Source organism: Lissotriton helveticus, chromosome 1_1 (assembly GCF_964261635.1).
Source record: "Lissotriton helveticus chromosome 1_1, aLisHel1.1, whole genome shotgun sequence".
Taxonomy (NCBI): Eukaryota; Metazoa; Chordata; class Amphibia; order Caudata; family Salamandridae; genus Lissotriton; species Lissotriton helveticus.
In genome coordinates this window covers 242,011-266,812 of record NC_136057.1, presented here as the reverse complement: position 1 = coordinate 266,812, position 24,802 = coordinate 242,011, and the positions used below count along the sequence as shown (strand labels likewise).

The following is a 24,802-nucleotide window of genomic DNA, read 5'->3' as shown; positions in this document are numbered from 1 at the left end:
CTCCTTGTTAGTTCCACTTCCAATGTATGCGTCCTATTTGCGCCCTTTTTGTGCCCTATTTGCAACGACAACATCTCCGCTACAACCACACCACAGATTCCTGACCCCAATCACCTACAATGCATCCTTCTCAACACTCGATCGGTCCACAGACACGCCATTGACCTATGGAATCTACTAGACACCATCTCTCCAGACATTGCCTTCCTTACAGAAACATGGATGAACGCTTCCTCCGCCCCAGACATCACCATTGCCATCCCTGAAGACTATAAGATCACACGCAAGGACCGTACCGGCCACACAGGAGGAGGAATCGCTATCGTCCATAAAAAAATCATCCACATCTCAACCAGCTCTGACGTCAACCTCGCCAACTCTGAACACCTTCACTTCCAGATCCACATCGACCCCAAGACCACACTCAGAGGCACCCTCCTTTACAGACCACCAGGACCCCGCGCAAAATTCAGTGAAGACATCACGGACTTCATCACTCCACACGCGCTCCCCTCCAAAGATTACATCCTTCTGGGAGACCTCAACTTTCACCTTGAAAAAAACAACGACCGCAACACCACCACCCTCTTGGACAACCTCGCCAACCTCGGACTTAAACAACTGGTCACTTCCCCCACCCACATCGCAGGTCACACACTCGACCCCATCTTCAACGATGATCTCAAGAAGTCCAAGAAACTCTGCCGCTCCCTTGAAAAGGCCTGGAAAAAAGACCCAACCACTAGCACCAAGGACGCCTTCAAAAACGCCACCCGCACACACCACCAACTAATCCGAAAGGCCAAGAAAACAGCATTCAAGGATCGACTAGACAACAACGCCCACAACAGCAAGGAACTTTTCAACATCGTCAAGGAATTTACCAACCCCTCGGCCAACTCCAACGACATCACCCCTTCTCAAGCCCTCTGCGACTCCCTGGCTTTATTCTTCCACAACAAAATTGCAGACATCCACAACAGCTTCGACAACCAACCCGGAGACAAACCCACCCAACCATATGCTGAACATTCTCCCCCCTTGAACGCTCTTAACGACTGGAACCCAATCTCCACTGAGGACACCATCCGCCTGATGAACTCTATCCACTCAGGATCCCCCACAGACCCATGTCCTCACCACATCTTCAACAAAGCAGACTCAGTCATAGCACCGCACCTCCGAGACGTCATCAACTGCTCCTTCAACTCCGCCGCCTTCCCAGAAAGCTGGAAACACGCTGAACTCACCGCCCTTCTGAAAAAACCCACAGCGGACCCCACCGAACTCAAAAATTACCGCCCCATATCGCTCCTTCCTTTCCCAGCCAAAGTCATCGAGAAAGCTGTCAACAACCAACTCGCCGCCTTCCTCGAAGCCAACAAATCCCTCGACTCCTCACAATCTGGCTTCCGAGCAAAACACAGCACTGAGACCGCCCTCATCGCAGCAACAGACGACATTCGAACTCTACTGGACAATGGAGACACAGTCGCCCTCATCCTCCTCGACCTCTCTGCAGCCTTCGACACAGTCTGCCACAGTACCCTTTTACATCGCCTCAGAAACATCGGAATACAAGGAAAAGCACTTGAATGGATCACCTCGTTCCTCACCGGAAGAACCCAGAGAGTCCGCCTTCCACCATTCAAATCCGAAGCCACTGAAGTCATCTGTGGCGTACCACAAGGATCCTCACTCAGTCCCACTCTCTTCAACGTATACATGAGCCCCCTTGCGGCCATCGCTCGCCAACACAACCTCAACATCATCTCCTACGCAGATGACACTCAACTGATCCTTTCTCTCACCAATGACCCCAGCACCGCCAAAACAAACCTACACGAAGGAATGAAAGAAGTTGCCGAATGGATGAAACAAAGCCGTCTGAAACTGAACTCAGATAAAACAGAAGTCCTCATCTTAGGTACATCCCCCTCTGCATGGGACGACTCTTGGTGGCCGGAAGCCCTTGGAAAAGCACCCATCCCGACAGACCACGCACGGAACCTAGGCGTTATCCTGGACTCTTCACTCTCAATGAACAGACAAGTCAACGCCGTATCCTCATCCTGCTTCAACATTCTTCGCATGCTCAAAAAAACATTTCGCTGGATCCCCTCCGAAACCAGAAAAACAGTCACCCATGCTCTGGTCACGAGCCGACTGGACTACGGAAACACCCTCTACGCAGGTACTACCGCTAAACTCCAGAAGAAACTCCAACGAATCCAAAACGCCTCAGCCAGGATCATATTAGACATCCCACGTAACGAACACATCACTGGACACCTGAAAGACCTCCACTGGCTACCCGTCAATAAGAGGATCACTTTCCGACTGCTAACCCACGCACACAAATCACTCTACGACATCGGACCAGAATGCCTCAACTCACGACTGTCCTTCTACACCCCCTCTCGCCAACTACGTTCTTCCAGCCAAGCCCTCGCCACTGTTCCCCGCATCAACAAGACCACCATGGGAGGCAGATCCTTCTCATACCTGGCAGCTAAAACATGGAACTCACTCCCCACCTACCTTCGCCTTACCCAGAACCACCTAGCTTTTAGAAAACAACTTAAAACGTGGATATTTGACAAGTGAGCGTCCTCCCCTCCCTAAGCGCCTTGAGACCCTCTGGGTATGTAGTGCGCTATATAAATTCTCTGACTTGACTTGACTTGACTTCTTGCATAAAAAAAAGTATCCTGCCCAAAATGCAAGCACCCTTGCAATATAGTGCTATGCTTTGGTTTTAGGCAGCCACACAAGTTCGCCAACGCAGGGAGCGAGTTGAGGAGTGTCAAATCTTAGCTCTCTCACATTCACTCAGGGCAGAAATTGTCTTGCTGCACTGCATTGAATGAATTGGAAATAAATATGCCCCTTCATGTATTGCCCAGAATCACAGGATGTTGAGCCGACGCTGAGACTCAACCTGGTTCTCCAGTTCCAAAGTCAGCAGCTCTGGCTGTAGCACCACTAGAAATCACCAGAAGAATTCACAAACAGCGCTGCAAGTTTCAGCAGTTCCTGCAAAGCACCGCACAAGGAAGGTCATTAAAATATGGTGACACACCCCGCCATGGAACCAATCCTGCAATGTTCTCAGGTTATGACAATGTGATTGGAACGCAATAGCCTTTTTCAATTGGTAGACACGGGTCAAGGCAGATCGAAGCATGCATATTTTGCACAATGTTTTCTGCATGTGTGATTCTGAATGAGAAAATATAGTGTTGAATTTACTACGATTTAGTGCCATGCGAGCATAAGAAAAGTGATGCAAATCGGCGCAAAATCTTTTCTTACCAATTTACTTTCCAAAGTAAAACTTATTTAGCAACGTTGCTAACAGCGACAAGATGGCGGTCGCACCTTAAGTGCACTCCGGACCCCTCTGCCATCCGCTCACTGCTATCGCCAATCCCTGGAGCTGGAACCGCATCTAGGTACTCCCAGGGGCTCCTGCTTACCCCAGGGAGGAAGCATTTCCCTCTGATGCTGAGGCAATGAGCCCTGTCAGGGCCAAAAAGGGACGGCCGAGCACAGGTGCTAAGATGGCGGACCCGTGCTGCAGACGGGGTCCTGGCAAGCGGTTCCCGGGCTGTGAACACCTTTGCCCCCTCGCTGGAGTGAATTGGGGCAGGTGCCCCCCCACCGGTGGGACCCCTGTAGGCAGGACTGCCGTGTTCCCATTGCCTGCACCTCAGCCCGGAGACTGACATGCATGACATAGATGTTGCAACGATTGTGATAATTCGATTGTGATCTGAGTGCACTGAGTGCTTGGTATACCGCCCAATTTCACTCATTAATACAGAGGTTAAGTTATATGCCTCAATGCTAGCGAGGTGACTCAAAGGGGTAATTATGACCTTTGTGTACCCTGACCAATGTGGGTTTATGCCCCACAGGAGAACGAGACACTCTCTGCGATGCATACATGTCGGGCTGGTCCATAGAGACCTGCTCCCACCATATCTGGTTCTCCTATTAATAGACTTTGAGAAGAGCTTTGATTTTTGTGACTTGGGATACCTAGAAGCTGTGCTGGGCCGGCCGGTCCTCAGCCCTTACTTCAGAGGTTTGTTCAGAATGTATAGTCCAACCCCTCTGCCCGGGTCATGACCAATGGTATCCATTCAGAGGAGTTTAACCTCAGATCTGGCGCACGGCAGGGGTGCCCTCTCTCTCCCCCATTATTTGTCTGACTCATTAGATCAGACGACCAACTCCAGGGATGGAGGTGGAGCTAATCTCTCAAAGACCACACAGCTTATATGCGGATGATGTGCTTTTATACGTGGCGGATCCGGCGCGCTCGGTACCCCATTGCTTGCCCATCCCCCAGCGCTTTGGAGAAGCCTCAGGTCTTGAACTTAACCCCGCCAAGTCCATAGTGGTCCCGCTTCACACGACCTGAGAGTGCTTTGACTGGCAGACTTCCATACCCATCCGTCGTCTGAGTTTCCGATACCTGGGGATATGGGTAGTGTTACACGCGGAAACCACTTGGTCCCTGAACTTCACATCGCTGCTTAAAGGGCCAAAGGTGAGCTGCAGAACTGGCAGACTCTCCCTCTAAATCCAACGGGAAGGATACCACTGTACAAAATACCCTCCTGCACCTACCTAGACACTGGTTGCAGGCTTATGAAGGCATGTCAACTGGATTCCTGTGGGGCAACTTTATGCCCCCATGGCATTACCCTCTGTCAACTGGCCCCCTACGATGGTTGTATGGGAATGGTAAACCTATATCTGTATTACATAGCCACACACTTACTGGTGATCAATCAATGGATGTCAGGAGGGTGGGCAGATCCAGCCTATCAGCTGGAACTTGATAGGCTGCGGCTCCCACATGGTCAAGCAATGTTATATGGTTGGCCAATCCCTCAGAGGATCCCGGCCGTTACCAGATCTGTCCTCTGGGCCTGGTGATCCACGCTTCACTACACCCGATGGGACCACAAGCGGGCACTGCAAACACCCTTCTGGCAGGGCTCGTGGTTGGGGGAGGTGTCTGACTAGGAGGCTTCTAAAAATGGGATTTGATTGGTATTTGCCAAATTGGGGACATCTGGAAGGAAGGGCCCCTCCAAACTTTTCAGGACCTTCAGCACTCATACACACTTTACACCACACAATTTCATAAATACCTGTAGCTCTGACATTCGCTTGTGACGCATACACCCAAGAACACCATGCACCCGAGTTTAGCACTCAGGGGTGAAGATACTTATGGGGGGAATGAGGCCAAGGAGGGGTCTCCCGGATATACAAATCCCTTGTTATAAATTCCCCCACCATGCTAGACCACTTACAAACCAAAGGGGAGGGTTGGTTGGGCCAGTTGGAGGATGATGACTGGACTGAAGAGACTCTGTTATGGCCCACCAAGTGATCACCATCTCAGCTAGGCTAGCTAATCTAGCTTTACTACCTCCACTCTCCACACCTCACCCCTGTTAGATTACACCTCACCGGCTGTCTGTCTGCCCGGTGCTGCCCCCATTGTGCAACAGAACCTGCAGACTTTTTCCATATGACCTGGATGTGTGCCTCTCTGGCAAATTAATGGGCGAGGGTGCTGGAAGAATTGAGCAAACCGTTGGAAACAGAACTGCCTTTTATGCCCTAGGGTGTTCTCTTGGGGGTCCTGGAGGGCGTGGGAGGATCTAGAGCAGACTGGACATTCTAGGGCATGGCCCTGTTGGTGGCCAAAAGTGATATTGCTGCCAAATGGAGGAGCTCCTCTCCCCCAACGATGACCCAATGGCGCAGGGGTGTAGACTGGTGCACCTCGCCAGAACAACAAGGCCCCAGGATACCTAAAGAAGTACAAACGAATTTGTGGCAAATGACTTGGTCTGCTGGACTGATCGGGGCTCGGACTGTGAGGGTCTTCTGTTTAGTTTATTTGGATCTCATGCCTGGTGCTGGGTAGCTCATAGGCCCAAGATTCGTTTGGACTTGGTGTGGGCAGGGATTATTCATGTGTGATCAGAAGTATGCATCTGAATTTACTGTACCAATGATGTCTTGTCTTGTGTCTTGTGCAGAACCCATAAGATTTGCGTATTAAAAAAGAACAACTTGCTTATCACTGGAAAATCACATAGAGCTAACACAAAGCAGCGCAGAGTGGTGTTTTGCATTACTTAGCGCCAAAAAGATGCTCCATAGGTGGTGCATGGACTTTCCCATGCAACTACCCAAGGTTTCTGAAGTAAATTCCTATTTACTATAAAAAGTAGACAGGGTTTTGCATAAAAACATAGTTCCCACTTCAACCAGGCGCTATCCCAGTGAAATGCGTTTATTTCTCCTTTCTTTTCCAACTTTGTTTGTGTGCTGCACTGTACAGCACACATACACGCTAGGAAAAGTTTTAAAGTGAGTCTAAGCATAGTATTCAGTACTGAAGGGGCTCCAGTACAAATTCCATGCGAGACGCATGCAGACACCCTTGCACTATGGTCAAAGGTGTGTGCGTGGCGCACTTCAGGATGTATGACATTGCAACGCATGCTTTTACATCGCATGCCTTTACAACGCGGTTTTTACAACGCAAACCTTTACAACGCATAGCGCTTTGGGATGCTGGATAGTGAATAGTGTAATTTACTATTCCAACTCCAGTCCCCGTGGACACTAGGGAAGGTGTTGGAAAGTAAATTAAACTTATTCCCTATCCTAGAGCGCCCCCCAGCGCAATGCGTTGTAATGGTTTGCGTTGTAAAAGTTGCGTCGTAAAGGCACTGCGTGGTAAAAGTTGCATTGTAAAGGAGGTTTCCCGCACTTCAGCACATTTATGCACCTGCGCTAGGGAGGGGGGAGGAGAGTGCCATATTTCTGTAAATATGGTGCTCTACGGCTCTCTCCTTCTCACACAGTGCAGCATTTGAGACTGCTGCACTGTGCTGCTTGATAATTTAGTAAAACTGGGTCATAGAATGCTGACACTTTGCAAATTATTTACAAAACACAGGTCAGCAAGCAAAGTTGTTGCACTGCATGAAAGGGAGATGGCAGAAATGCTCCATACTTAGAAAGACATGAAGCATTTCTGCTCTCTGTTTGTACTGGCGAACTGAGTGCTGACCAGCTCCAATGCAGGCACCCTTGCTCCATAGTGAATGTGATCGGGCATATTCCGGGGTTTGGGCCTCCATAACTCACATGCGGACATCGCCTTCCAGCCATATCTGAAAGCCACCTTGGGCAGGCAGGCCCTTAGGAACATTCTACAAACCAGACTCCTGACACTGCCAATCTGCAAATGAAATGAAATGAAAATGTCAAAAGTGCTCAACTACCCAAGGGTATCTAGGCACTAGCCAACTGAAGGAGAACTACCAGAAGAGGAGGAAGAGGCCATGAGTAGTCCTAGAGTTTGAAAAGTAAGGTTTTCAATGCTTTGCTGAGCTCTATCAGGTCAGACTTTTCCTTCAGCTCCAGAGGCAAAGAGTTCCATAACCTAGAGGTGTATGCCACAACAATTCTGCCACCCTAATTCTTTATTAAAATCAATACGTTTAGCAATGGGGAAGCTGTGCAACAGGGAAAGGGCTTAGATACTGGGGCTTAGATACTGACATGTGCTTGGGAATGCCTATAAGTAGATGGGTGTCCGCATTCTGTGGCTTGTTCAGGAAACTTTTCTGTGTGCTGATGAACAGTGCATTGCAGTAGTCTAACCTAGATGCGACAAGGGCATTGACCATCATCTTCTACACAGCTTGAAGTATAAAAGGAAGAACCTTCCCTAGCAGTTTCAACAGGAAGAAGTAAGAACTTGTGATAAGGTTGATCAATGGTTTACTGTCGAACATGACACCAAGGTTTTTTTTTCCTTTGCGCTTGGGGTAGAAAGAGCCCCAAGTGTTGTGTAGTTTCTATATTCCCAATAGGCTCTGCGCATTGGAATAATACATACTATAGATTAGACGTAGGACTGAGGTCGACTAGGTCTCTATCAAATATATTAGACTTAATTGTGAGTGCCAGCTAGCTCAGAGGTCCCTAGAAACTTTCTTGAATAATCAAGAAGGGATTAGTTTCTGACAACCGCATAAACATGACAACTTTGTTTCCCAAGAATAAGAAATGTATCTCTAGAGTCTTGGAAACAATAGATAGTTATTTCACTCAGTCAATCGTGCATGCTTCGTTTCACCAGAGGTGCAGAGAAATAGAGAGATGGGCGTTTTCAAAAAAAGTATTTATTGAACAGTCTTCTTTCTCATGCAGAAGAAATGACCTGCTACAATCGTAATACTAGTTGCAAAGTACAGTGCGTACAGTACGAAAGTATTATAAAATAATACTGTAAAAGCATGGTATGGTTTCTAAGCTATATAAAATAATATACATAAATAACAAATGACTAAAAAGTACTCAACTGGTTCTTCTAAAATACGCCTACCCCGGTGTTCCTAACCTAGGTCTAGTACGAGGGAAGAAGTAAGTGGGGTGTAGCATAGTTTCAGTATTCTTTGCCAAGAATCTAATCCAAGAATTCTCTAAGGGTCTAATCAGCTCCGTACCTTGTTCAGAATGTAGGAGGTCTGGTATCTCTCTCTCAGGACTCAATTTCCCAACAACCCACAAGGGTAGCTTGGAAACACTGGAGCTGGATTTCTCGGCAAGAGAAAATAAAGCGTCTCTCTCAGTGCATCTGCTGGAGTGTCGGCTTCCTTCGGCACTTGCTGCGGCGAGCTGTGTCGTGTAAGTAGATAGTCGAACTGCTCAAAAACCAAACCACCATGTGTTTGCCTGGGCAAGTGTGGGCATATTTATACCTTGAAGGTGCCTAGTTTGACGTAAGGTTGGACATAATAACGTCATCAAAGACTCAGTTCTTTGGAAACTCCATGATTTCTTGGAGAAATCAATATTCAAGCAAGGGCAAGTCCCTGACTGCTGAAGGTGGGTTTTTCCAAGAAATCGATGTGGATTTTCGGAACTAGTGGAAGTACCCATACCGTATTTGGACTGCATAGTATAAGTCTAAATATGGTTATTATTTCTATGCCTATATAAGGATAGGGTGATTTATACCTATATATGGGCATGAATCTGGAATTTCACACTAGGGTCCTAAAATGCTCTACAACATCCACTCCACTTTATTATGTTCAACATTACCGAGAGTCCTTAAGCATAAAACATATCGAAAGCATGCATTTACAATCCCACCCAAAATACAAAAAATGCATTTGAACTGTACGCATTTGAAAAATAGTGTTTTCATACGAAATATATAGCATGAAAGCATTAATACTAACTAAATAAATGACGAAATATACATTTATGAAATAGCTCTTAATTACAGAAACAAGGTTGAGACCATCCCATAGCAGAAATAATATACTGTTTTGATTTTGAGGACAAGGTCGAATATTGTCTCGAGGAAGTATTCAATGAGTTCTTGTTCTCTAAGAATAGTTCTATTTAAGCAGATTACTTTATGCCCCAAAAAAAATCAAGTTTGGAAAAAGTTAAAATGAATCGTAGAAAAAATAGAGTTCCAAAGTTTTAGAATGATTGTTATGAAATAGTGAAGGCCGAATTCAGAGTTCATGGAATGCTGTGTGCAGATTTTAATAGTTACTCTCGATGTCATGAGAAAACATCAAATCCTCTAGGCTGGCAAAGAAATCGTCTACCACAGTAGGTGAAAGTGAAACTACTTCATTAAGTAGATCAATTGTGCATTGATGAGAAGCATCGCCGTCAGCGTCATTCGCATTAGCAATGTTCGTAGTTGATGGTACCTGTGTGCCTGTTGTTCCACGTACCTCACCATTAGCTGTAGTTGCTGGTGAGATCTCTACGAATGCCGTCATCAGGATTGGCAGCCGTTGGGGGCAACATGATGCATGAGCCATTACCAGACCTAGCAAAGCGTCAACATCCGTTGGCAGTGCTGATGGAAGTGTAAGACAAACGTCCAACACTCATTCTTCTCCGCAAAGCAGGCATCGTATAACAGGTAAGATGCAATCTTGGCAGATTGGTCTGAACGAAAGAAACCAAGTGGTATTCAGATCTCTTAAACGAGCCAAGCCAAGCCAAGAATCTGTGTAATTCTGTCTTGGTACTGCATGGCTAGTAGAGTGTTCTCCATGGTAGTCTGGGTATCGCTGGTGACTGGACTTGCCATATCGGAGCAGAAGAAACAAAAATAGAATTCCTGCTACGAGTCCCAAAATGAGAAACAGGCCGCCGAACACATAGTGCACGAAATTTGGAAAAATGCCTAGGACTGCTTCAAGGGGGGTTCTAATAGTCCCGAAAAAACTGTCTTAAATACATGTACAATACCACTCATATCGGACATGTTTAAGATATGACCTAACATTTCTGCGAAATGTATTGGACAGTTCGTTGATAATAGGGCATGTATCTCCGCAGAAGTCCTTGCGACTTGCAGATCATACGTTTCTCTGGACGAGGTCAGTGGCACAGTTTTTTGCAAAAGAATGGCCTTCATTCTTCTTAAAGTATCAATTCGTATAGAAGAGATGTTTCAGTGAAGGCCATAACGGCGACTCCCCATCTGACTTGCTTTTGGGAAACAATACTTGCATACAACAGGTGACCCTGGCTGAAACACTAACTAGATAGGCTATATTTGGCATCATTCCACAACAGCTGTGATCACTCAACATTATGTAGCTACCATTGGATAGCTGCCTAAAAACTGGATCTATCACTGCTGCTGGAGAACCGTGCAGGTGGCAAGAAAGGTCATTTGATGAACCCTCACAGGCTCCGTGTAAATTAATACCTTGACACAAAAGTGTACCGCTTAGTGAGTTTTTACAATTTTGTCCACTAAGAAATACCTCCTTTCCCCCACTCCAACATTTGTGTGTGTATGGTAAATTCCAGGTCGACTTAATGGATTCTTTACCCAACCTTTCATACATGCCTCCTGGTATGTGTCTTAAGAAATACTGAAACTGGAAAATCGTCACTGGTATCGTGATGGTGTCATATATTGTACATTCTACAACAGGTTTCTCAGAAACAGTTCATGGTAATCTTTCCAGTTTTTCTATGCTCAGCACCGTATAGTCTGCTCCTCTTTGTGCGAAAGATATTTGTTTATCTGTAAGGTTAAATACAGTAAACAATGAAGTGGTGTTGATTAGACGCCATGGCACGTAGCCTGAATGGAGATTTTGTAACGTCCAGCCTAGCAGCATTATAGAACGTAACTGAGACTGGCCATGTTGTAAGTCCTGTTCTATTATGTCAATGGCAGAGGATACAATGCTGTCCAAAGAATAAATTCTGGAGGACAGAGTCGTTAACCCATTGTCCACTACAGATAGAGTTTTCTCTAAGTTAATACGATCAATTTCTCGTATTCTTTCTGCAGTTTCCATTTGTGTGACTTTCCATGCTTCATTGTAATCAGCACAAATACCCGCGTATATGAAATGTTTATGATGTGGTTTACGATGCTCAACTAAGAAGTCTCTCAAATCAACACCATCTTTAAGTAAAGTTAAGTGTTGTTTAATTTCTGGAAGTGTGGATTTCCGTAGCCACTCAAGGCATATTTTTTTTACACTGTAAGTTGTTATTATCCCTGGATGTTGTCTCTGGGAGTATCTTGGATCTGGCCTATTTACTGTGAACCCTTGTGTTTTGTTCAGGAATCTATCTTGACAGTTATTTGTGTCTGTGGGCCAGATTAAACATTTTTTTTCCAATCAGGATTAGTTCTGTTCAATGGTAAAATATGTGTTACGTCTACCTCCTCATCTGCAGTGCCATTACTGTCAGGTGTGGGCTTAGGTATTGACGGTTTATTTAATTATTTTATCTTAGCTAAACCAAGACAAGATGTTTGTTGTACAGTGTCATTTAAAAACATTATTTGCTCTGGGATAATGCGGGCTCTGAATAAGGCTTGTAAACCTTGCACCCGCCAGTCTTTTGTGTCCCAGACAGTTTTTGTCTCAATGTTGTCTTTTCAAAAGTTAAATCCTAATGCAGACAGTTGAGCATAAAAGGTCGAGAATAAATTCGTTTAGTATTAGTCAACATGTTTTTCATTCCTGTCTTATTCATATTTTTTAAATAAAACGTTTTCGGATTTTTGACATTAAAACCTGAGAAGTATGTAAACTTTTCATAAAATGTTTTTGAGCTGCCCTTTGGCGGCGTCGGACAATGTTCCCATTGATTATAAGAAAAAAAAATTCTAGGGTTTGCAGATTTGTGCAAATAATGGTGACCATAATAATTAAAACAATACATTTCTTCATAATCCCATGAACCTTCTAAGTATTAATGTTTTGTGAACTTAGCTGACATTTCTAAATCTGTCATCATGTTATTAACAGTATCAAAGTCCCAATCATCAAATGTGCTGGGTGAAACAAAGTCACTCAAAGAAACCTTAAACTGGTGTAGAATCTTAAACAGTTCTACCGGGCCATAAATGTCACAATCAGTTGAGTACCATGCTATATCACCAGGTATAGGAACGGCTGTGATGTTCACTGATGACAGGTCTCTTCGCTCACAATGAGATGATTTGTGATGTTTCAGGAGCAAGTTGATATTCTTACTTGCTGTGTCCATTGTACTGTATTTTCCATCTATCATCTTTCTCAAACTTAAAACAAGAATGAGCCAAAGTAGGAGAAAAAGTACACCTAACACAATCCAAAATTCAACCCATGGTGAAACCAGATATGTATTTTCAAGTTGATGAAAGAGTTCTGTTATTTTTTCTTTGAAAGTTTTATTAGCTGGCGTGGTTTCAGGTTCACTGAGATCCTCAGAAAATATATCAAAGTTGATGAAATAGTCAGAGGCAGTTCTGTCAATTGTTGGAATTGCATCAGGATTGTTTGGAATAGCTGGAGCTGTTTCTTCCTTTGTCATAGGCTATATCGTTGTAGACCGGTGTTTCTTGACAAACTGTTATTTGGGTCTCAAGAGGTACAATTTCCATGGCTTTGTTGCATAGTCCTTCTTTTCTCACTCCAGGTTTATCAAATGTGATAAGTCTTTCAGTTTGAACCTCTTGGATTGTAGCAAGATTTTTGGTCGTCTACTACATCTTGGGAGTCCACTGGGCCTACTACTTATTACCGGCCACATGATGTGGGTTGGCCAGGTCGATGGACATGACTCTGTTCTCCCTTTTTCCAGCAAGGGGCGGTAGTAACACTGATCTTGTTCCGTGGATTGCTAAGATAGGTACTGGTTTTCTGTAAAAGGGCCAAATTCCTTCTTCACCGCGATGTTTTCCCTGACTAGATCCCCAATCTTTGGAATCCAGACAGGTCTTGCTGGGACAGGTGGTTTTTCTTAAGTGGTCGTCGGCTTCTGTATTGTTACTCAGGCTTCTTCTTGTTTCATTTAAGTCCTGCAAAACAGCCAAACGGTCTTTGATATCAAAAGGTTTTTGTTCCACCACTGAAGTGTGGCGATCAAGATACTGGATGAGCATTCTAGTACCAAATAGTATTTCATATGGAGTGATTCCACCCAGAGAATTTATTGGCAGATTATTAAGACTATGTTGGACACTTATTAGATGTTTGACCCACCCGTCATCCGAGCCTAATACCCTAGCTGTTATAGATTGCTTTATGTCCCGTTTTTTTCTTTCCACTACCGCATTTTCCTCAGGATGGAATGGACTTGAGTACTGCAATGCAACGCCCAAACTAGCCATGGCCTCCTTGTAAGCTTGAGAGATAAACACAGGACCCTGGTCAGAATGTAGTTTGCCGATTGCGTATGTGCTGATACGGATTCGCAAATCTTTTATAACAGTTCGGGCGTCAGCCGAGCGCTGAGGCTACATCCAAATAAATCTTGAGCAGGAATCCACTGCGACCATGATATATTTATAGTTGCCATCCCTCTGCAAGGGACCACAGTGGCACAGGTAAACGCACGCTAGTGGTTTATCTGAGATTAGAAGGGGCGTCTGCGCAGGACGTTTCACTGTAGATACTTTCATCTTCTGGCAGATTTCACATTCTAGAACATAGTTTCTATTTTGTTTCCTCATGTGCGGCCACCAAAAACTCTGTTTTAATAATGATACTGTGGCGGAAACTCCTGCGTGTGCAGATGCTAGTCCTTCATGTGCTGCTAGGCTTAATCCTAACCTATGTTCCATGTTTGGAATTGCCCTATCCTTGACTCCAGGGATTTGAGCAAAAAGAACATTATTTGCATCAGTTGTGTATGAGTACTTTCCTGGAAAGCCTTTCGGGAGTGTTTTACCACTGTCTTTTACTGAAGCGGTGACAGCTTGCATTATTTTGCTGTCTATTTTGGTTTTTTAATGAGTGATTGCAGCTACGGAGCCATTTGCACAGCTGCCTTTGCGGCTTCATCAGCCAATGAATTCCCTGGAACGTGAATGCCATCACACTGGTGACTCAGTGTATGGATCACGTGAGTCTTTTGTAGTTCTTTCTGTAATATAACTACTTGTTCCCAAAGCATTTTATGCTTAATTGAGCCACCTTTTGCATCTTTGAAACCATTTTGAACCCAGTTCTGCAAATATTCATTGTAAGACTGGATGCAGTAATACGAATCGCACACTATGAGTGTGGGGAATTCGTGACCGGTATTTTCGAGTGCCATCTTTAAACGCTGTAGTTCAGCTCGCTCAACTGTACAGTCTCCGAGTGATTGAGTTTTAGTGACCATAGGTCTGAATTTACCTTCGCGCCAGCGACCTTCAACAATCGTGCACGCAGCACTATATGCTTGTTTATCCCCAATTGCGGGCTGTGCTGATCCGTGTTTATAAATTATACATCCGTAATGTTCTAGAAGCAGAATCTCAATGGGCATAGGACGTTCTTGTTCGTATTGTAGAAATTCTTGTGTCTTCAAGTAGGGGTCAAAAATGTTTTTAACGTCTGTTGCAGCAGTAGAATTAACCCATTGTATCCATCTTAGATGTAAAGCCTTAGCATTTGAAATGCTCACTGTTGTTACTGCCTCTAAGGCAGGGACAGGTGTAATGATCATTATGCGTTTACCCTGCACAAGAGCTCTCTCTTTTGCTACTGGAGTTTGAACCGCTGTCAGAATCTTTTCTGTTGTAGTGAATTTCATTTCAGCTTGTGTGTACAAGTGTGATTTGTAAGCTATTGGTACATTTTCACCTTCATTAAAGGTTAGGTATGTGAATCCGCATCTCCCTGGGATGATTCGAATCACAAGGTTGCGCATGTTGTCTCTTGTCTGTAACTGTGTTTTTGCTAACATGTCTGTTTGTACTGAACTCAAAATTTATGTGTGTTTTTGAGTCCAATTAGTTGGTTTGAAATCAGGTTTGATTAGTTCGTACTGAGAGGTTTAACCCTTTCTGTGTAATTTAGAACGTTAGTTCTTCCAAAATTTAGAAAACCTAGTATTGACTGTAAGTTTTTTAGCGTTTTTGGAGGTTGGAGCAGCGCACATTTCTCTAGAAAGTTTGCCAGGCTTTTGCCTTCACTTGAAGTTCGTATCCCAAGAATAGGATGTTGTGGTGGGCAATTCGTGATTTCTCAAAATTTAATTTGTACCCTTCAGAAGCAAACCCAAGTATTATGGTGTTCACTCTTTTCAAGTGTACCTCCAAATCATCGTCTGTAAGATAGATATCATCGACATGAGATAATGCCTCATCATCATACGTTTGTAGTAACTCTGTTAGTCTGGCTGAAAATAACCCTGGACTATTCTTGAATCCCTGGGGAAGACGGCAAAATTGTCGTTATGTCCCCATAATTGAGAAAGCTGTCAAATGCCTGCTTTCTGATGCAATGTTTTGACAGAAGAAACCATTTGAAATATCTAATGTGGTTTTATATTTTTTCCGCACACTGTCATTCATCAGTGCTGCACTGTGTGCATTTTGTACTGCAAAAGTTTTGCAACAAGAGTTTAAATGTCTGTAGTCCAAAACTAGACGATATGTATTGTCTGGTTTGGATACAGGAAACAAAGGATTGTTCATAGATGAGGTGCATGTTTCAATCACCCCTTGGTATTCAAGTTGATTTAAAATCTTCCTGACCTGTTTTTTAGCTTCCTGTTTAACAGGATATTGCCTTTGCATTGTTGGTTGTGTTTTTAACTGGATTTTATGGTGAGGAGAATACTCATCCCATCCTACGTGATTTTTATATAATGCTGGAGCCTGGGCTACTGCCCATTTTCTGGCATAGGTGTATTTTTTATGAATTGGAATGTGATTTGAGAATGCTGGCATAATTATCTCTTCGCCATGTGGGCACTCCCTGACAAATTCAGGGGGCCAGACTTGTTCAGCTAAAAGAATGTCATAACCCTTAGATAGCTTATCCCAAAAGAATGCCTTTATTTTTCTAGTTATGTCCCCCTCCATTCAGAGTGTTACTTCATATAGCTTATGTGATACACTAACCCTGGTGTCGGCAGCTTCAACTTGAAATCATTGATTGAAGTCCACTGTCTCCAGATGATCCTTCAAGATCTTGCGAGCTATGGTGACTTCTGCTGCGCTGTCTAGCATTGTCTGCGCCCACTCCCCGTTCTTGAGTTGTGTCCTCAAGATCCTCGGCATGTCTGATATTTACACTTGCTACCCTTTTCTTGGTGAACTGGAACTCTCTTCCAGCAACCCTAATTTTTTACAGGGCGTGAGGAGGAAGTCTCGGGGATAGTTTGGGAACAGTCCTCATTCTGCTTCTGCAAAGATCTTGGGAAACTTCAAGTAAGACTCTCTGACATCAATGGAACAATGTATTGCATAATGTAGAGAACTAATTACATTTTTAAGCTATATAATACATCCAATAAGACATGTTGGTAGACATTGCTGGATATACTGCAAAACTCAAGCTAATGTTCATGCAGATAATAACATAGCCAGGCACATACTAATCCATACACTGAGACACCCATGAACACATGCATTCATACAGTTAACCACTCACGACAAACTCATATATTCCCTGACAACCAAGGCCCAAACTCACCCATACACTTGAAGCCTTATTATGACCGCCAAACCCACGGGGTGGTGTGGCTACCTCTGCACTGGTGGTCCGATCACCCTATTACAAGTAGGGCAGTCAGACTGCCACAGGACCTCTGCTGCTGCCAGGATCCCTGATCCTTGGTGATCTTGCAGTGGACTGAAGCCCCTAATATGCTTGTGATGGTGCAGCTGCACTGCGAGGCATATTAGGAGTTTCCTCACTGACACTGTTGTCATGGCAGTAAGCCTGCCATGAAGAGTGTAGTGCTGAGGAAACAAAAGTTGCCGTATAGGGCCCCCTGTTGCCTTTGCACCAGGGGATGCATGCCGGGGGCTACATGTTCCATAGTTCCTGCAGGACATGGACTTGATAGTCCATGCCCTACTGGTACGTGCAATGGCGTTCCCATTGCACTTCCTTCCTAAGGCTCATGTATGAGCCTTAGCACTGCACTGCTGTGGGCCAGTCACCTGAGAACTGTCTGACCTGGACTCCAGTCAGAATCCGGGGGGTAGGCTCTATAGGACTTTGGCAGTGTGGCAGTGGGGTGCTGTTGTGGTGTCCATCAGTCCCTGAGACACCCAGAACACACATAAACGCACCGAGACATTCATGCACACACTTATTCATACAGTTAACCACCCAGAACATACTCAGTGATACGCTGACACACCCAGGCACTGTTGCATTCACTGACACAATCAGGCACTCACTCATATCTACTCTCAGACATCCAGGGACACACTCACACATACACTGACACACCCAGGCACACTCTGCCACATGCACTGAACATACACTGATGCCATAATACACATTTTCTAACACTTCCTGGCACCTACTTATGTATACATTGACATTACCTGCCACACACTCATCCCTACACTGAGACACACTCAACACACTTATATGTATGCTGAAGCGCTCATGCATACAGTACCCATACAGTTAACCACCCAGGACACACATATACATACACTGACACCCCCAGGAACACACATTGATGTATTCACTGACTCACTCAGACACTCAATAATACATGCACTCAGACACCCAGGGACACACTCATACATACCTTTACACACCCAGACACACAGTGATGCATTCACTTAGACACCCATTGACACATGAATACACACTATAAAACACCCTGACACACACCTTTGTATAGATTGACACACCCAGACGTACACTGATTTATACACCAACAGAACCAGACACATACTGATGTTTACACTGATACATTCAAGCACACACTGATGCACACAGAGTTATACCCATGTACACAGTCTTGCATACAGTTACACAGTCAGATACACACAAATAGATAGACTAACTTGCTAAGATATACTCAAGAATAGTCATACACCAATAACATACAAAAAAGCATACTCAACAATAATACATATACAGACTCAGCTATTTGATTGATTAAATAGTGTTTCTAGCAAGAACCATTTTTTGTGTGTTTTTTTGTGGTTTTTAAATAAACCAGATGCAACATTGCATTCTTGAGGGAATACAATGTCATGCAACAGCACTAGAAAATTATAGGAAATAAAGCATCTAAAACCGGTGCTTCTAAACAGCAACAAACAACTACAGACATTCTGTATTGTAATTGCCACAAGCTTGTGACAGGTGGCACGGTGTGTCACCATGCCTCCTAACGCTTTGCAGGTAGCTGGCACAGTAATTTCAGAAGGAGTGGTAGTTGCTGAAGAAATTGAGGCACCTGCGACATCTCCAGATCTGCTCTTTCTACGCGTAGTAGGTTGTTATATTTAATACCAAGTTTCGAGAAGAAAAGCATTTATTAACTTGCTTATATGTTTGGCGTCGGTTGATGCTTCATGATATTTCCCAAAACACTGTCATAGTAAGTCTTGTTGTGCATGCCAAGTTTCGGGGTGATCCATCAGGCAGGGGCCGAGAAAAAAGGGGCTAAAAAAAGGGAGTTTATCCATGTTAATTCACATAGGACACATAGTCGAACTTTCTGCATGAACCCCTGGATATCAGTACACCAAATTTAGTAGAAAGGTAGATTTGGTTTCGCAGATTGTACTTTTCTTATTTGGTGTAAAGGTCTTGAAATACATTTAAGTAAGACAAAATACAAGGTGATAAGACCACATAAGTAATTTAAGAAAAATGTCACTGTCCAAATTCAACCATTGGAGTATGTGGGTAATTTCAGTTACTTTGGTATCTTGGGCTTGTTTATGGACCAGACAAGAACTACAATGTTATACAGAGTTTAATTGAAATTTTAAGTTTGGACTACCATTTTACATTTGCTTGGTTTGTCGTGTTTGAACTTCGTTTAATAAACTAGGTTTAAGGTTATGTATCCACTGTAGTCCTAGTATAGGCAGATTGAAAACACAGTTATTACATGTTAAACCAATTCCTGGCATTGAACTCTATCAGGATGAAGTACAACCACAAATAGAAAAAGTATTGTGCATGAAGTTCTGTTTTGACGTCCTCCAGATTAAAACAAATACAACTAAAGGGTTATGTGGCCCTAGTGATGCAGGGGAAGCGCATTGCCCATTATGCACTTTAGGCACCGATGGAAATCTCTCTCAATTGTATTCTTCTGTTCGGCTGACGCCAACCTGAGAAATAAATATATCAAGCCAATCTGTAATTATATGGGGACCAGGACATTTTTAGAAGCACTGAGAATTTTAAAAACAGATATGTCTCGGCCTATAGTATCTAGTCTTAGCAGATACTTGTGTGCTGTAAGTGTAAGGGAAAGGGTTTGAATTTTTAATAGATAGATCAATTTATTATGACCATTTTGTTTTATTGTTTTTATCTCTACAGTTCTTAAATGGGTACACAATGAAAAGCACATGGTTTAGATGGGATTTATTTTATTATATTGTATGCATGAACATTGTTGGTAGGCTTCTTATGGTTGTTAACCAAAATAAAAGCTATGTTAACATAATGTGTGGATCCAATAAAAGGTTGTTGAGAAATTTAAAAAAACAGTTGTTATATCTGTGGTCAGGGATATTTCGCGGTGATATCACGATTAATCACATAAATGGTCAATGGCGTTTAGGTGTTCCTATGTGTACTGTACAATGCAGCACATATAAAAACATCACAAATGAGGAGAAAAAAAAGCATTTCTCTTTGCTTCAGATGGGTAAGACCATTTTGTTTTTTGTTAAAAATGTTGGTGCTTCCCCATATTTATGCCACCCTTGTAAATATGGGGCTGTGGCAAAGGGTGTTGTGTTTACAAGGAAGCATTAAGCCACCTTAAGTGGCTTAACGCTTACTTGTCAATAGGGCGAAGCCCATATCGTCACCACAACATTGAGAAAAGTGACATTTGTGGTGGCGATAGGGGTTTGTAAATATGCCCCTCAGTTGCTAAAAAGTTCTCCTGGTTCTCTACCTCACGTAGAGGTAGGTGAAACAGTTTTCCAGTACCATACCCCTGCGAGTTTTGCATCCTAGAAAACTGTTGTGTGTCTGCTGGTTGGCATCTGTTCTCGCTGGGACCACTGTATCAACCATGGCAGTCACAGACCAAAAATATGTTTTTAAATGTTCCGTGCACATGATGGAAGCTTTAGTTATGTTGTCATAATACGTCTTTAGGTCTGACATAAAAAATAATACAAGTTATGGCAGTCCTCCTGGTGGACCTGTAGTCACCTTTCTTTCCCAAAATTGTTTACCTTTTTATCAATCTGTACACATCTACCTCCCTTTCACCAGGATAATTCTCCTGCCTGTTATCCTATAAACTGCCCCTATCTCACTTAGGGGTCAATTCTGGTTACCAGGTGTCCTGCCAGGTCACTGGAGGCCCTCCGCTCCCCTGCTTGGAACATTTGCAAAGGTAGAGGTCCTCACCAGTGTTTCATGGATCTTGATGCCTTTAGAGTGCTTGTTGGTGCAGCTGATGAACTGAAGGCGGGGGAGAATGCCAAATGCACACTTTTTTATGTAAAATTCCAGACTTTTTTTCATTTTTCCTAAACAAACTCGCAAAAACTGAGTTTTTTCAGAAAAAACAATGACCCAAATGCACAGGGCCACTATTTCTTTTCTCTTCTAGGGTGCATGGTGGATCCATGTTGGAATAATCTTTGAAATTCCCTTCACCGTAAATAGCGCTGGCTGAATTTGGTGAAAATACAGTGAATGAAGCCGGAAACTCCTGGTTTGATGGGACAGAAGAACCACCAATTTAAAGCATTTCTCCTATGATGGTGAATCTTTAATAATACCTTTTATCTCTCTGCTCAGAGTTTTAACTTTTATCTAGCATGTTACTTTAAGATCCAACCGTCTAAACTCTCCAGCCAACTTTCCTTCAATCAATCAAATAGGGGTCTATAAAGCGCGCTACTCACCCATGAGGTTCTCAAGGTGCTTGGGGCAGGAGCTCCGGATCAGTCGAAGGGCCAGTTCCTTCACTCTGTGACTACTCTCCCTTGAATCTAGTTATGTTATGTTATGTTAGGCGTTTTTCTATAGCGCACAGCTGCCCCAGCAAAGGGGCATCCCGGCGCTGCAATGATCTAATAGCACACACAGCCGCGAAGGTCGTCACAGACGTCACAAAACCAATAGACTACACTGAGGCGAAGAGGAAGGTTTTAATGGCTTTCCTGACAGCGAGCAGGCCGTCCATCCCACAAATACATACAGGCAACGCATTCCATAATTTGGCGGCCAGACAGCGAAACGAACACCCTCCTGCCCGGCAAAGTTTGACCCGCTGAACAATCACCAGGTGCTGCCCCAGTGAACGCAGCTGTCGGGGGGGACATACGGGGTCAGAAGGTCTCCCAAGAGCGTCAGGCTAGCAGGTTTTAAGATCTTAAAGGATATACATAGAGCTTTAAACTGGATCCCCTCCTCCATCGGAAGCCAGTGCAGCCCTTGAATAGTGGCCCCCACATGGCAGAAGCGGGGGAGACCCACCAGTATTTTAGCTGCGGTGTTTTGTACTCGTTGCAGCCGAAGTATTTCTGCTTTATTGGCCCCTAAGAGCAGGGATCTGGCATAGTCCAAGCGAGATAGTATAGTTGTCTGCACATTTAATTGTCGTACTGCTGGGTCAAAAAATTTCAGGAGAGGTTAAAGACCCCTTAACAGTCCCACACAGGTAGCAGAAACCCTCTTTGTATGGGTCTGGAAACTAAGAGTCGAGTCCATCCGGACCCGGAGATTCTGTACCACTGTCTTAGGCATGGGCATAACTCCTAGGAGCGACGGCCACCAGTGTTCATTCCATAGCGCAACATTTTTTCCCACCGGTAGAACCTCTGTTTTACTTGCATTTAATTGCAGACAGTTATTGGCCATCCACTGAGCTACTGCCGTCATCCCGTCTCTGAATCTAGTAGCCGTTGTAGATGGCCCCTCAGCTAAGGTGACAACAAGCTGCGTGTCGTCAGCATAGGAGACCAACGTAAGATCCCACTGTTTAGCGACAGCAGCTAGAGGCTGGACATATAGATTAAATAGCGACGGGCTCAATGCTGAGCCTGTGGGACCCCCTGACCGATGGAGTGGGATTGGGAGAGGAACGGGGGGGCGAACACACGGAAAGATCTTTCTGTTAAGAATGACCTAAACCATTCTAGGGCTGTTCCGATAACCCCTGCTACCTCTAATCGGTGGAGAAGGATGCCATGTGACACCGTATCGAAGGCAGCGCTAAGATCTAACAGGATCAGCAGCACTGCACTTTGACCGGCATCAAGGATTGACCGAAGATGTTCTGTGGTAGCTAGCAGAGCCGTTTCCATGCTATGGCCTGGTCGTAATCCATTCTGCGATGGGTTCAGAATATTATTGGAGCTCAGAAATTGAGATAAGATGTTATTAACATGGACTTCAGCAATCTTGGCCACCCACTGGAGAAGAGATATGGGTCTGAAATTCTCTGGTTTTAGGGGGTCTAGCGTGGGCTTCTTAATGATAGGTGACACCCAGACCAGTTTCCAGGCACCGGGAACAGTAGCCATGGAGAAGGAAGAGTTAAGTATTTGACACAGCGGCTGCCGAAAAATCGGGAGCGACTCAATGAATTGGGAAGGTCTCAGAGGATCAGAGGGTGAGCCAGATTTAATTCTACCACTCAGTCTGGTAAATTCATCCTCGGAGATCTCTGGGATTGCCGATAAAGTAGGACAGGTCTCATCTCAAGTGGAAGAGATGGGGCTCCAAAATAGGAGGTTGTGGGACAGGGCTTGTCTAAGTGTGATCAGAAGTTACATATAGAAGATCTTCCTCAGTGAAAGGGTGATAAATTTACAGAACTGCCATCAAACTGAGTGCTTTAGAGGAGAATTATCAATATGATTAAATACCGTCAGAGAAAACAAGCATCGCTTGGTGCCATAGACAGACCTGGAGCCAATGGATATATATATAGTATGATATTTACCAAGAGCTAACTTAGCTACAAAGCAGTGCAGTGTTGTACAAGAGGGGCGACATGAGATCTCTGTACATGGATATTTTTCTTCATCAGCAGACTAATAGTGTTTGGTGACCATGTAAAGTCTACATTGACACAAATGGCAAGGACATTGGCCGAAGTGATTCACCGCGCCTTCTGACACTCAACCATCTATATCCATGTTTGCATTATCGCACTCTGGATTCTAACAATAGTTTTCTTGACCGCCTTCTTCATCTCAGTATTTCGGAGACTATAGATCATTGGGTTCACCATGGGAGTCAAGATGGTGTAAACCACTGACACAAACCTATCGACGTAGAATGAGTTATTGGTTGTGGGCCGAAAATAGGTGAAGAGTAGAGATGCATAGAAGATCATAACCACTATCAGGTGAGAGGCACAGGTGGAGAAGGCTTTGGATCGGCCCTCAGAAGACTTGATGCTCAGGATGGTGCTGATAATGTACGCGTAAGACACAAACTTTGTGAGAAGTGCCCCAAAACCTAAGAACCCACCAAGTGTAAAGATGACCAGGATGTTGATGGATGTGTCGGAGCATGAAAGCTTCAGCAGAGGAGGTATGTCACAGAAAAAGTGCTGGATCTCTTTGGAGCTGCAAAACGAGAGCCTGCTCATCAAAATGACATGGACAGAAGAGTAAATGTGTCCACCCACCCACAAGCCAGCAGCCAAACATGAGCAGGCACTCTGGTCCATGATGCTGCTGTATTGCAGAGGGTGACAGATGGCAATGTAGCGGTCATATGCCATAGTCGCCAGTAGGAGGCACTCAATAGATACCAGGCTAGCAAAGAAGTAGAGCTGGATCAAGCAGCTCGAGAAGTAGATGGTCTTCTTCTCAGCTAGAAGATCTACCAGCATCTTAGGGACAATGACAGTAGAGGATCAGCAGTCTAGGAAGGACAGGTTGGAGATGAAGTAGTACATAGCGGTGTGAAGATTGACATCTCGGTGTATTACGGTGATGATGAGGATGTTCCCAGCCAGGGTAGTGACGTAGATCAGAAGGAAAATTATGAAAACAAGACCCTCCACCCCAGGAATGGATGACAAGCCCAACAGGATGAATTCAGATGCCAGGGTTTTGTTGACCCTGTCCATAGTCTTCTGGACTGGTGTCTGAAGAGGAATATTATATTATTAATGATAGAACTCCATTAACACAAACTTAAACAATTGTAATAGGTATAGGCATGGGTATAGAAATAGCATTACCAATTCTAACAACAATAACAATACACTGGCATAATTACATAGATAGATAGATAGATAGATAGATAGATAGATAGATAGATAGATAGATAGA

The 24,802-nt window shown here is 44.2% G+C and overlaps 1 pseudogene; it reads right to left on the bottom strand.

Moving 5' to 3' along the window:
* Window positions 1-23,643: 23,643 nt before the first annotated feature.
* Window positions 23,644-24,597, bottom strand: LOC144822301 (olfactory receptor 5V1-like; annotated as a pseudogene).
* Between the last annotated feature and the right edge of the window lie 205 nt (window positions 24,598-24,802).